This window comes from Coregonus lavaretus, assembly GCF_964263955.1.
Source record: "Coregonus lavaretus genome assembly, chromosome: 12".
Classification (NCBI taxonomy): Eukaryota; Metazoa; Chordata; class Actinopteri; order Salmoniformes; family Salmonidae; genus Coregonus; species Coregonus lavaretus.
The window spans coordinates 14,832,902-14,844,351 of NC_139999.1; the positions used below are offsets into that span (position 1 = coordinate 14,832,902).

Genomic DNA, 11,450 nt, shown 5'->3' on the forward strand with positions numbered 1-11,450 from the left:
TTTAAGTCAAGACTGAAGTGTATGTAATTTCCTTACTGAAAAAAACAAAAAAAACTCTATCCCAGGGTTAGGTTTTCAGTAGATTGAGGCGCATTTTCCTTAACCTTTTCACCTGGGCTTTGCTCCTTTCATATTTATTTTGATTCTGACAAACTCCCTAGTCCCTGCCGATGACATGCATACCCCTTAACATGATGCTGCCACCATAATACTTGAAAATACAGAGGGTTTCACTCTGTGTTGTGTGCATTTGGATTTGACAAAAACCTGTCGTTTTTAATTTGGGCCAAAATGTTAATGCAATTTTGACAAAAACAATGGATATATGTTTCCCTAAGAATTGTGCAAGGTTAATAGAATCTTAATCAAAATGAATCACAGCTGCATTGGCTGCCAAAGGTGATTCCACCAAGTATTAACTCTGGGGTATGAATCAATCAATACATCCTCATTTTTTATTTCTTAGTAATTTGGAAGATTTCTTATTTTTCTTTCACTTTAAAAACGTGGAGTAGGTTGTGTAGATCGATAGGGGGGAAAAATAATATTTAATCCCTTTTTAGATAAAATTATAAGGCAGCAAAATGTGAGGAATGTTCAAGGGGTGTGTAGACTTTCACTAGTGACTGTACATATACTATATATGCAAAAGTACTGAACAAAAATATAAACGCAACATGCAACAATTTCAAAGATTTTACTGAGTTACAGTTCATATAAGGAAATCAGTCAATTGAAATAAATTCATTGGCCCTAATCTATGAATTTCACATGACTGGGCAGGGGTGCAACCATGGGTGGGCCTGGGAGGGTATAGACCCACCCACTTGGTAGCCAGGCCCAGCCAATCAGAATGAGTTTTTCCCACAAACGGGCTTTTTTCAGTGTAATAACATTTTCCAAATTAATTGATAAATAAGGATTAACAAGCTGGAGAACATCTAGGAATTACTATATCAGGAATGAAAACTGATTTAGTTGTACCCAGTTGGGATATCCATTATGAAAAATGTTTAAGCTTTAAAGGTTTAAAGGTTATAATCATCCTGCTTCACAGTCCAGATTTACCCCTTTTGATTGGTGGTGGGGGTGCAGCTCTCCTCCCTAAAGTGCACTTGAGATGTCACAAATTCAAGGTGTGTTCAGGCTTCATCTGGTACAAACATCATCGTTGCACTAAAGGAGACACTGAGAGATACCTGGGTTATAATACTATATGGATAAACATTTCACATGGTATTTTATGTAGTGAAAGGCTGAAAAATGGGTACTCTTTTATATATATACTCATTCAAAGCCAACACAATTGTTCAAAAACATAACTCAGGAGGATGAGCCTCAATACAGAAAGAGGATGATTGAAATATTGTACAAATACTGGGATAGGTACTGTAAGTAAACTGTGAGTAACACAGTATGATTAAGCACACTGCACCAAGATTACAGTAGTAGGCTTTTCCACCACATGTTTTTCTCTGATATTCTGCCTGCTGCAGTAGCTATTGTTGTAGGACATTTATAACTGTCTCACATTCATCAGCATGTGAAAGCCAGCGCTCTAGAACATCCCTTTAGTTCTAAATACAGTCGAGAGGAAACGTTAAAATCAGTTTGGAGATGTCATTCCAGAACAAACAGTAGGCAGTCAGTGTGTCTGTAGGCTCAAATCCAGGGGAAGACATCCTGTTTTTCCATAGCTAGTAAGTAGTGCTGGTATATAATATGTGTTTTCCACTGTAGGTGGACTTTAGTATATCAACTCTTTTTTGTTTTACAGACAGAGACAGAATTTTCATTTCCTCTTTCTTTGTGCCTTCTGCGTTGTACGTGTTCTATGCTGCATTTCTGAGGACGTACTGGTCCTTGGGCTTGAAGTAAACTTGGAGTCAAGCGATGATACACTATATATACAAAAGTATGCCCCTTCAAAGACACCCCTTCAAATTAGTGGATTTGGCTATTTCAGCCACACCCATTGCTGACAGGTGTATACAATCGAGCACACAGCCACGCAATCTCCATAGACAAACATTGGCTGTAAAATGGCCTTACTGAAGAGCTCAGTGACTTTCAATTTGGCACCGTCATAGGATGCCACCTTTCCAACAAAGCAGTTCGTCAAATTTCTGCCCTGCTAGAGCTGCCCCGGTCAACTGTAAGTGCTGTTAATGTGAAGTGGAAACCTCTAGGAGCAACAACGGCTCAGCCGCGAAGTGGTAGGCCACACAAGCTCACAGAACGGCACCACTGAGTGCTGAAGCGTGAAGCGAGTAAAAATCGTCTGTCCTCATTTGCAACACTCACTATCGATTTCCAAACTGCCCTGGAAGCAACGTCAGCACAAGAACTGTTCGTCGGGAGCTTCATGAAATGGGTTTCCATGGCCAAGCAGCCGCACACTAGCATAAGATCACCATGCGCAATGCCAAGAGTAGGCTGGAGTGGTTTAAAGCTCGCCGCCATTGGACTCTGGAGCAGTGGAAACGTGGTCTCTGGAGTGATGAATCATGCTTCACTATCTAGCAGTCCAACGACGGACAAATCTGGGTTTGGCGGATGCCAAGAGAACGCTACCTGCCCTAATTCATAGTGCCAACTGTAAAGTTTGGTGGAGGAGGAATAATGGTCTGGTACTGTTTTTAATGGTTCGGGCTAGGCCCCTTAGTTCCAGTGAAGGGAAATCTTAACACTGCAGCATACAATGACATTCTAGACGATTCTGTGCTTCCAACTTTGTGGCAACAGTTTGGGGAAGGCCAGTGCTTAATGTGAACTGGATCCTGCAAGAACAGGATCCGGCACCTCTCAGTTTTGGACTGTATTGTTCTGGAACCCATTTGCCCAAGTGAGTTACCATTATCCGGTAACTCACTTGGCATGAAAATATTTTTAACTGTTTGCAATGTAAAAATGATAATAAAAGCAATCAGAGTTAGGCCAACTCAAGTTGACTCCTCTGTAATTCCCCTGGCTGCCCCCTAAAAAACGTAATGTGAAAACGTGCCTGTTAATTGATTCGTGTTGGGCAGGCCAGGGTTTATGATTTGCGCAACATTGTAGACTATAGAGACCAACGTGTGGCCATTGCTGTAGTGAGAGAGAGAAGCACGCCTGTATCTCGCACAGAACTAGAATGAGATTCATTTTATATGATATCTCTCCCTCTCTCTACTCTGATAGACATGAACCTGCAACTCTCATCTCTCCAGCGTTGCACTTAATCGTTTATTTTTCTTTATAGAATCGTAGCCGGGCGAAGGGTTCTGGAGGTGCTGCAGCACCCATGATAAATTGAAATACATTTGCCAAAGTTAAAGAATTACTGCTGTCTGTTCAGAAATAAATGAAATCATTCCGAATACTACACCAAGAGTAGGCCTATAAATAGTTACTTTTTTTAATTGACTAGCTGTGGATTGCGTGTAGCCCAATCACGAGGCATGCCTACAGTCGGGAACGCGCAGCAAATCTGTCAGTGAACAGCATGCAGCCTAAACAGGCTTTCGCAATAATTCAAATACAATCCCGGGAAAATACAGGTATGGAATTCAAATGGATCCTGCTGAAAAGAGAAGACTAATCTGTCTGTAGCCTACCAAGTTATCAACTTCCAAATAGGCCTATTGAGCGAACAACATTGTTTTACCAAGTAAACGAGCGCATCGGCCATCGCCAGTGAGTGAGCTGAGCATAATTGGGTGAGTCAGTGAATATGGAAAGCTTTTTTAGGACTATAATTTCCTCCTCATATTGTACAATATGTGTGTTTCCACACACCTAGGTCCAGGCTATTGATGGATTAAAGACAAGGTCGTTTTTTATTGTTCTCAGATTCTCAGTTTGTCAGTGTCAAAGTAGCCTGTCATTTGTGAGGTATTACAAAATGTTCTGCTAAAGTCTCCAGTAATCTAAAATGATGTAGAATTGCATGAAATGCGTTTATAAAGGCTACATTCTTCCCGAACCCTAGGCTACAAAAATGTAACCCATGTGTGCAACTTCTGCAAGCGCCTCTACTCTACTGATCTATGCCAGTATGCAAAAGAGATTATAATTCATGCAATGCTTTATTGTAAAGGAGATTTTTTTCATGCGTTCTGGTACCTCGGAGCACCTCGGGTCACAACCAGCTCACTTTTTGTTCCAGCACATCTCAATGTACAAATGAAGCACTGGGGAAGGCCCTTTCCTGTTTCAGCATGACAATGTCCCTGTGCACAAAGCAAGGTCCATACCGAAATGGTGGCCTGCACAGAGCCCTGACTTCAACCCCATCGAACACCTTTGGGATGAAATGGAACGCAGACTGCGAGCCAGGCCTAATCGCCCAACATCAGTGCCCGACCTCACTAATGCTCTTGTGGCTGAATGGAAGCAAGTCCCCGCAGCAATATTACAACATCTAGTGGAAAGCCTTCCCAGAAGAGTGGAGTTATAGCCGCAAAGGGGGGACCAACTCCATATTAATGCCCATGATTTTGGAATGAGATGTTTGACATGCAGGTGTCCACATACTTTTGGTAATGTAGTGTATGTTGTGTGGTCCTCCCACAATGACTCCGGAAAGCATGCAGTTTATTAGGCTACAGATGTTTAAAAAAAATATGATTCACCTTTATGCAGATTTTAAAAATATTTTCATGAACATCTGTCACCAATTGGATGGAAACCTAGCTAATGGCAGGAATTAACAGCCAACTAGGGCAGCTAAGTGTTGCCTCAAACAATTTCATGTTAATACGTCATTGAGAACAGGGCTTGGCCTTGGCCACAGGAACTGGCCCCTGCCACAGATGGTAGGTCTCCTAGAAGGTTCTATGACATTAACTCAATTCAAACTTCTAATAAGAGAAACGCATGGCTTCTTTGAAGTGCAGCACAGAAGCTTGACTCTAGTGTAAAATGTAGGGACCACGTCACAATGCAATGTGCACCAAGCCCTGTCCAGGGGGACCCTCCTGGCTTCCTGAGGGAAAACATCGAACAATGTGCCTCACCCCTGGGGCCCCTGGCCAGGGGCACAGAGCCGGAGGTGCCGGTGCCTGAGGTGATTCCCCTGGGAGAACTGGAGGATTTCCAGGTCTGATCCAGACACAGATAAGAGCCTGTGAGTGACACTGTGTTTACTGCCAGACAGGCCAGGCCAGTGGACCTATGTGGGCATATAAACACCCCCACCCCGGGCGAGGTGGGGTCCTTTCTGGATTTCCGTCTGTATTTCACTGCATTGTCAGATGAAGTCTAAACTTGTGCTTCTGTAATTATCAAACACCCACATGCTTTTTTAACTCATATTGTCATTTTTTATTCATGATAGCCATCTTTTCATGGTTGGTATCTGTGAAATGTATCTCCTTCCAGGCTTACAAACCGCATTACTACGGAGATTGTAGTGCCGACATTGGAGCCTAAAGCCTGATTTCACCCACCTCTTCAACCCTGTAAGAAAACATAAAGGACTGCTGTGCTCACGACGAATCCCAAGCTGCTGAGAGGACATCTGCTTGTTCTCAGCAGTGTCACGAAGGAAACCCCCCACGCTGCGCTTGCTCTGGGCCTGGCACCGTGAAGTGTTAGCAGCACATCGCCCTTCCAGGGGGCAGCCTGTGGTTGTGTCCCACATGCTAGGCCTCTTAGGCGTGCAGACATCCCTAACAATCACCGGGTGACCAGCCCCTCAGTGGCCTGGAAGTATGACCCTCTGTTTATTTCTCTTGAGAACTAACAGAAGAAAAAGAAGAGGAAAGGGCAGAGTGAAATTGCCTTTTTGTGAGAAACAATGGGGAAATGTTTGTTTAAAAATGTTGAAAGTAAAATTGTTCAGTAATTGTGCTGTTCCATTTGATTATTTGCCTGGAGAAGGGAATTACTGGAGCTCTCACCAGTGCTTCATTTGTAAATTGGGAAGTGCCGGAACAAAAAGTGAGCCCGGTAATACCCTTGAGGTACCAGAATATAAAACAATCATGAAAAAAAAATCTCCTTTATCATAAAGCATTGAATGCATTATCATCTCTTTTACATACTGGCATAGATCAGTAGGGTAGAGGCCCTTGCAGAAGTTGCACACATGGAGAGGATTTTTTGTATCCTAGGGTTCGGGAAAAATGTGGCCTTTATAAATGCATTTCATGAATTCTACATCATGACTGGAGAATTTAGCAGAATATTTTTTAATACCTCACAAATGATCAAAATGACAGGCTACTTGGACACTGACAAACTGAGAATCTGAAATCAATAAAAACAACCTTGTCTTCAATTCATCAAAAGCCTAGACCTAGGTGTGTGGAGACAAACATATTGTACAATATGAGGAGGAAATTATAGTCCTAAAAAAGCTTTCCAGTTTCACTGACTCAACCAATGATGCTCAGCTCACTCACTGGCAATGGCAGATGCGTGCCGAAAGCTTATCTCTCTCTTGTTTTAGATTCAGATTCAGATTGTACAGGGTTGCAGGTGTGATTGCAGGGTACAGTGAAAATCTTAGGCTTCGTGCTCCAACATGCAGGACTAGTGAATTAAAATAATGAGAATGGTAATAAAACAATAGAAATAGAAATAGCACTGTATACATAATAACAACTGGCAGTGATGAATAAATACATGTCCATTGGGGTGGGGGCAGCGTAAAGTCTGTTGTCCATAGGGGGAGTAGCAGGTGAGGTAAGTGAGAGTTGAGGGTGTGTCCATGGGGAAGAGTAGCAGGGGGGAATGTCCATAGGGGGAGTAGCAGGGGGAGGAGGGAGCAGGTAGCTGACTAATGGTGGCTATTCAGCAGCCTGATTTTACATTTTAGTCATTTAGCAGACGCTCTTATCCAGAGCGACTTACAGTTAGTGAGTGCATAATTTTTTTTTCAAATTTTTTTTTTCATACTGATGGTCTGAGGGTAGAAACTATTAGCCAGTCTTCCAGTTTTTGCCATGATGCTCCTGTACTGCCTGCGTCTGTGTGATTGAAGCAGGGAGAACATGGCGTGGCTGGGGTCCCTGATGATCTTCTTGGCCTTCCTGCGACACCTGGTGCTGTAGGTGTCCTGTAGGGCAGGCAGTGTGCACCCAATGGTGCGTTCGGCTGCTCGTATCACCCTCTGAAGAGCCTTGCGGTCCGCGGCAGTGGAGTTGCCGTACCAGGCTGTGATGCAGCCCGACAGTATGCTCTCGATGGTGCTCTTGTAGAACACTGTGAGGGCCCTTGTGGACAGGCCGAATTCCCTCAGCATCCTGAGGTTGAAGAGTCGCTGTCGTGCCTTCTTCACTACGGTGTCCATGTGGTTAGACCATTTGAGCTTCTGTGAGATGTGTACGCCGAGGAATTTGAAGTTATTGACCGTTTCCACGGCTGCCCCGTTGATGAGGATGGGGGCGTGTCCAGCCTGGTTCCTCCTGAAGTCCACAATCAGCTCCTCTTACCTGTGGTCTCTTCCCTGCCTGTACATTGGCTGATGTCGAGAGCCTTGGAAATGTCCTCCAATGGTACATAGTCTCTGGGTGAATCCTGGACAAAGTGCAAAATGACTTTTTCACCACCTGTATAGTACACACACAGCATGGGTGGACAGGGCCTGAGATGCAGGCCATCTACCTCAAATACCTCAAATACCAGTCCAGTGGCAATTGACATGGTCCCACACTGCCCTCTGATGGAGAGTCTTCAGTAGTACTTACCAGTATACATCATTGGTACCAACACACAAAAAGTGACCGACGTGTTTGACATTCTTATTTTTTTTTAAGTTCCCTTAACTTAAAGGTATACTCCGTGAGATTACATAGATGCACAAAGTAAACAGCAGTAGTGGGTCAATTTCCGCAACAACTGAGAAGGGTCCCACAGCTATCACGTTGTACCAATTTGTAAGTCGCTCTGGATAAGAGCGTCTGCTAAATGATGTAAATGTACTAGCACGAAGCGCAACTGTGCACATATATAGATACTCTGCGTGTCTGTGTGAGAGCAAAGTCTTGAATGCCGCTCATCTCAATACCTGCAGCGGTGCTCGTGGCAAGGTCATCTCGCTGAGTCTATCTTTAACTCATCAGACTTACTACAATACATCTTCAATGTATTTAGTTAATATTTGAAAACCTTATCTTTCCAGCAATCAGAAATGTTATCAAATCTACTCACAACAGCTGTGAGATGTCCTCCCATACAGGCTAACCCTTGACACCCTTTTACAGCTGCATAATGTATTACCGAGCTATATATGGTTCAGTCTGGTGTATATCTGGAATGTACTTCAACCTTTTCTCATCCTCTGTGTCTTTGTCTGGACCTACCTTTGGCCACGATGAGCATGCCCCCACTCTGTAGGAGGTCCCCCAGTGAAGTTCCCCTGAATCGCTTGAGGTTGACCTTTGGCCAGTAAACGGAAGGTCGTTGGTAAGAATACCCGAGCCGACAAGGCACTTATCGCTAATTTGCTCTAGGGTCGACGTACTTCTATGGCTGACCTTGTAAAACAACACATTTCACAGCACCTATCCTGTGTATGTGACAATAAAACATTTAAAAACATATTTGGCCTGGAGGGTAGAGCAGAAGATAAACCATGTAAAACGCACTCCACTTCGAGTCCGCAGACAGAAGCGATCATATACACTACCGTTCAAAAGTTTGGGTTCACTTAGAAATGTATTTGTTTTCGAAAGAAAAGCAATTTTTTTGTACATTAAAATAACATCAAATTGATCAGAAATACAGTGTAGACATTGTTAATGTTGTAAATGGCTATTGTAGCTGGAAACGGCTGATTTTTAATGGAATATCTACATAGGCGTACCATCAGTCCTGTGTTCCAATGGCACGTTGTGTTTGCTAATCCAAGTTTATCATTTTAAAAGGCTAATTGATCATTAGAAAACCCTTTTGCAATTATGTTAGCACAGCTGAAAACTGTTGTGCTGATTTAAAGAAGCAATAAAACTGGCCTAATTGAGACTAGTTGAGTATCTGGAGCATCAGCAATTGTGGGTTCGATTACAGGATCAAAATGGCCAGAAACAATTAACTTTCTTTTGAAACTCGTCAGTCTATTCTTGTTCTGAGAAATGAAGGCTATTCCATGAGAGAAATTCCCAAGAAACTGAAGATCTCGTACAAAGCTGTGTACTACTCCATTCACTGAACAGCACAAACTGGCTCTAACCAGAATAGTAAGAGGAGTGGGAGGCACAACTGAGCAAGAGGACAAATACATTAGTGTCTAGTTTGAGAAACAGACGCCTCACAGGTCCTCAACTGGCAGCTTCATTAAATAGTACCCGCAAAATGCGGGATGCTGACCTTCTAGGCAGAGTTGCAAAGAAAAAGCCATATCTCAGACTGGCCAATAAAAGATTAAGATGGGCAGTCTGAGATATGGGGCCAGTACTATTTAATGAAGCTGCCTGTTGAGGACCTGTGAGGTGTCTGTTTCTCAAACTAGACACTCTAATGTATTTGTCCTCTTGCTCAGTTGTGCACCGGGGCCTCCCACTGCTCTTTCTATTCTGGTTAGAGACAGTTTTCCGCTGTTCTGTGAAGGGAGTAGTACACAGCGTTGTACGATATCTTCAGTTTCTTGGCAATTTCTCACATGGAATAGCATTCATTTCTTAGAACAAGAATAGACTGACGAGTTTCAGAAGAAAGTTATTTGTTTCTGGCCATTTTGAGCCTGTAATCGAACCCACAATTGCTGATGCTCCAGATACTCAACTAGTCTCAAGAAGGCCAGTTTTATTGCTTCTTTAATCAGCACAACAGTTTTCAGCTGTGCTAACATAATTGCAAAAGGGTTTTCTAATGATCAATTAGCCTTTTAAAATGATAAACTTGGATTAGCAAACACAACGTGCCATTGGAACACAGGACTGATGGTTGCTGATAATGTGCCTCTGTACGCCTATGTAGATATTCCATTAAAAATCTGCCATTTCCAGCTACAATTTACAACATTAACAATGTCTACACTGTATTTCTGATCAATTTGATGTTATTTTAATGGAAAAAAAAATTGCTTTTCTTTTGAAAACAAGGACATTTCTAAGTGACCCCAAACTTTTGAATGGTAGTGTACATGCAGTATCAACTGAACATAAACCCCTCACTTGTCAACCATGATGAAGCAATGTTATTGGACAAAGTGCAATCACAGACATTACCTTTGTCATGACCTCTCCTATTTTCTTCCCCAGTGCTGCAGGAACCACACTCAGAGCTCTGTACAAATGTAAGATTATATTACAAATGTTAGATCTATGCAAGATCCATTTGTTTCTTCTTGGCACTCCAAGTACACATAGATAAGCACTGGTGTAAAGTACTTAAGTAAAAATACTTGAAAGTACTACTTAAGTTGTTTTTTGGGGTATCTGTACTTTACTTTACTATTTATATTTTTGACTGCTTTTACTTTTACTTCACTACATTCCTAAAGACAATTATGTACATTTTCCCTGACACCCAAAAGTAGTTGTTACATTTTGAATGCTTAGCAGGACAGGAAAATTGTCTAATTCACACACTTATCAAGAGAACATCCCTGGTTATCACTACTGCCTCTGATCCAGCGGACTCACTAAGCTTCGTTTGTAAATGATGTCTCAGTGTTGGTGATGTCCCCTGGCTATCTGTAAATTTAAAAAACAAGAAAATGGTGCCATATAGTTTGCTTAATATAAGGAATTTTATATGATTTATACTTTTCCTTTTGATAGTCATTTTCTATTAAGGTATCTTTACTTTTACTCAAGTATGACAATTGGGTACTTTTTCCACCACTGTAGATAAGTAAGTAGTACAGACGGCCCAGCTTACCTTTTGAAGCCCAGGTCCTTGTTGCATTGCTTTTTCTCGTCAGTGTAAATATCTGCCACAGAAGACAGCAGGAGGATTATGATATGATTCACAAATTCTCAAAACACATACCATGGAGATCAAGGCAGGGCATTTAAGGTTGGCTGTGGAATCCACCAGGAGGAAGGTTTATTACTTTCTAAGGAAATGGCCATGACTATGTAACTATGGCTCCTTGTGACACACTCTCTCTCACTGGGTGTTACATAAGGAAGCTATGTATGTAGTGTAAGGTTGACAAAGCTTCTATTGATTGTAAATGACAGAAAAAGCTGTAATTGCAAAGTAACTACAGTGCCTTGCAAAAGTATTCATCCCCCTCTGCGTTTTTCCTATTTTGTTGCATTAAAACCTGTAATTTAAATTTATTTTTATTTGGATTTCATGTAATGGACATACACAAAATAGTCCAAATTGGTGAAGTGAAATTAAAATAATAACTTGTTTTAATTCTAAACAATAAATCACGGAAAAGTGGTGCATGCATATGTATTCAACCCCTTTGCTATGAAGCCCCTAAATAAGATATGATGCAACCAATTACCTTCAGAAGTCACATAATTAGTTAGATTGCACACAGGTGGACTATATTTAAGTGTCAC

General features: G+C 41.9%; 1 pseudogene across 1 annotated transcript; it reads right to left on the bottom strand.

Annotated features, from left to right (window-relative positions):
- Positions 1–5,658: 5,658 nt before the first annotated feature.
- Positions 5,659–11,003, bottom strand: LOC311138335 (prostamide/prostaglandin F synthase-like; annotated as a pseudogene). Its single transcript has 6 exons — positions 10,985–11,003; positions 10,810–10,861; positions 10,155–10,212; positions 8,289–8,364; positions 7,419–7,535; positions 5,659–5,721 (listed from the first exon to the last, which is right to left on the bottom strand). The product of its transcript is annotated as a prostamide/prostaglandin F synthase-like (transcript).
- Positions 11,004–11,450: the final 447 nt, after the last annotated feature.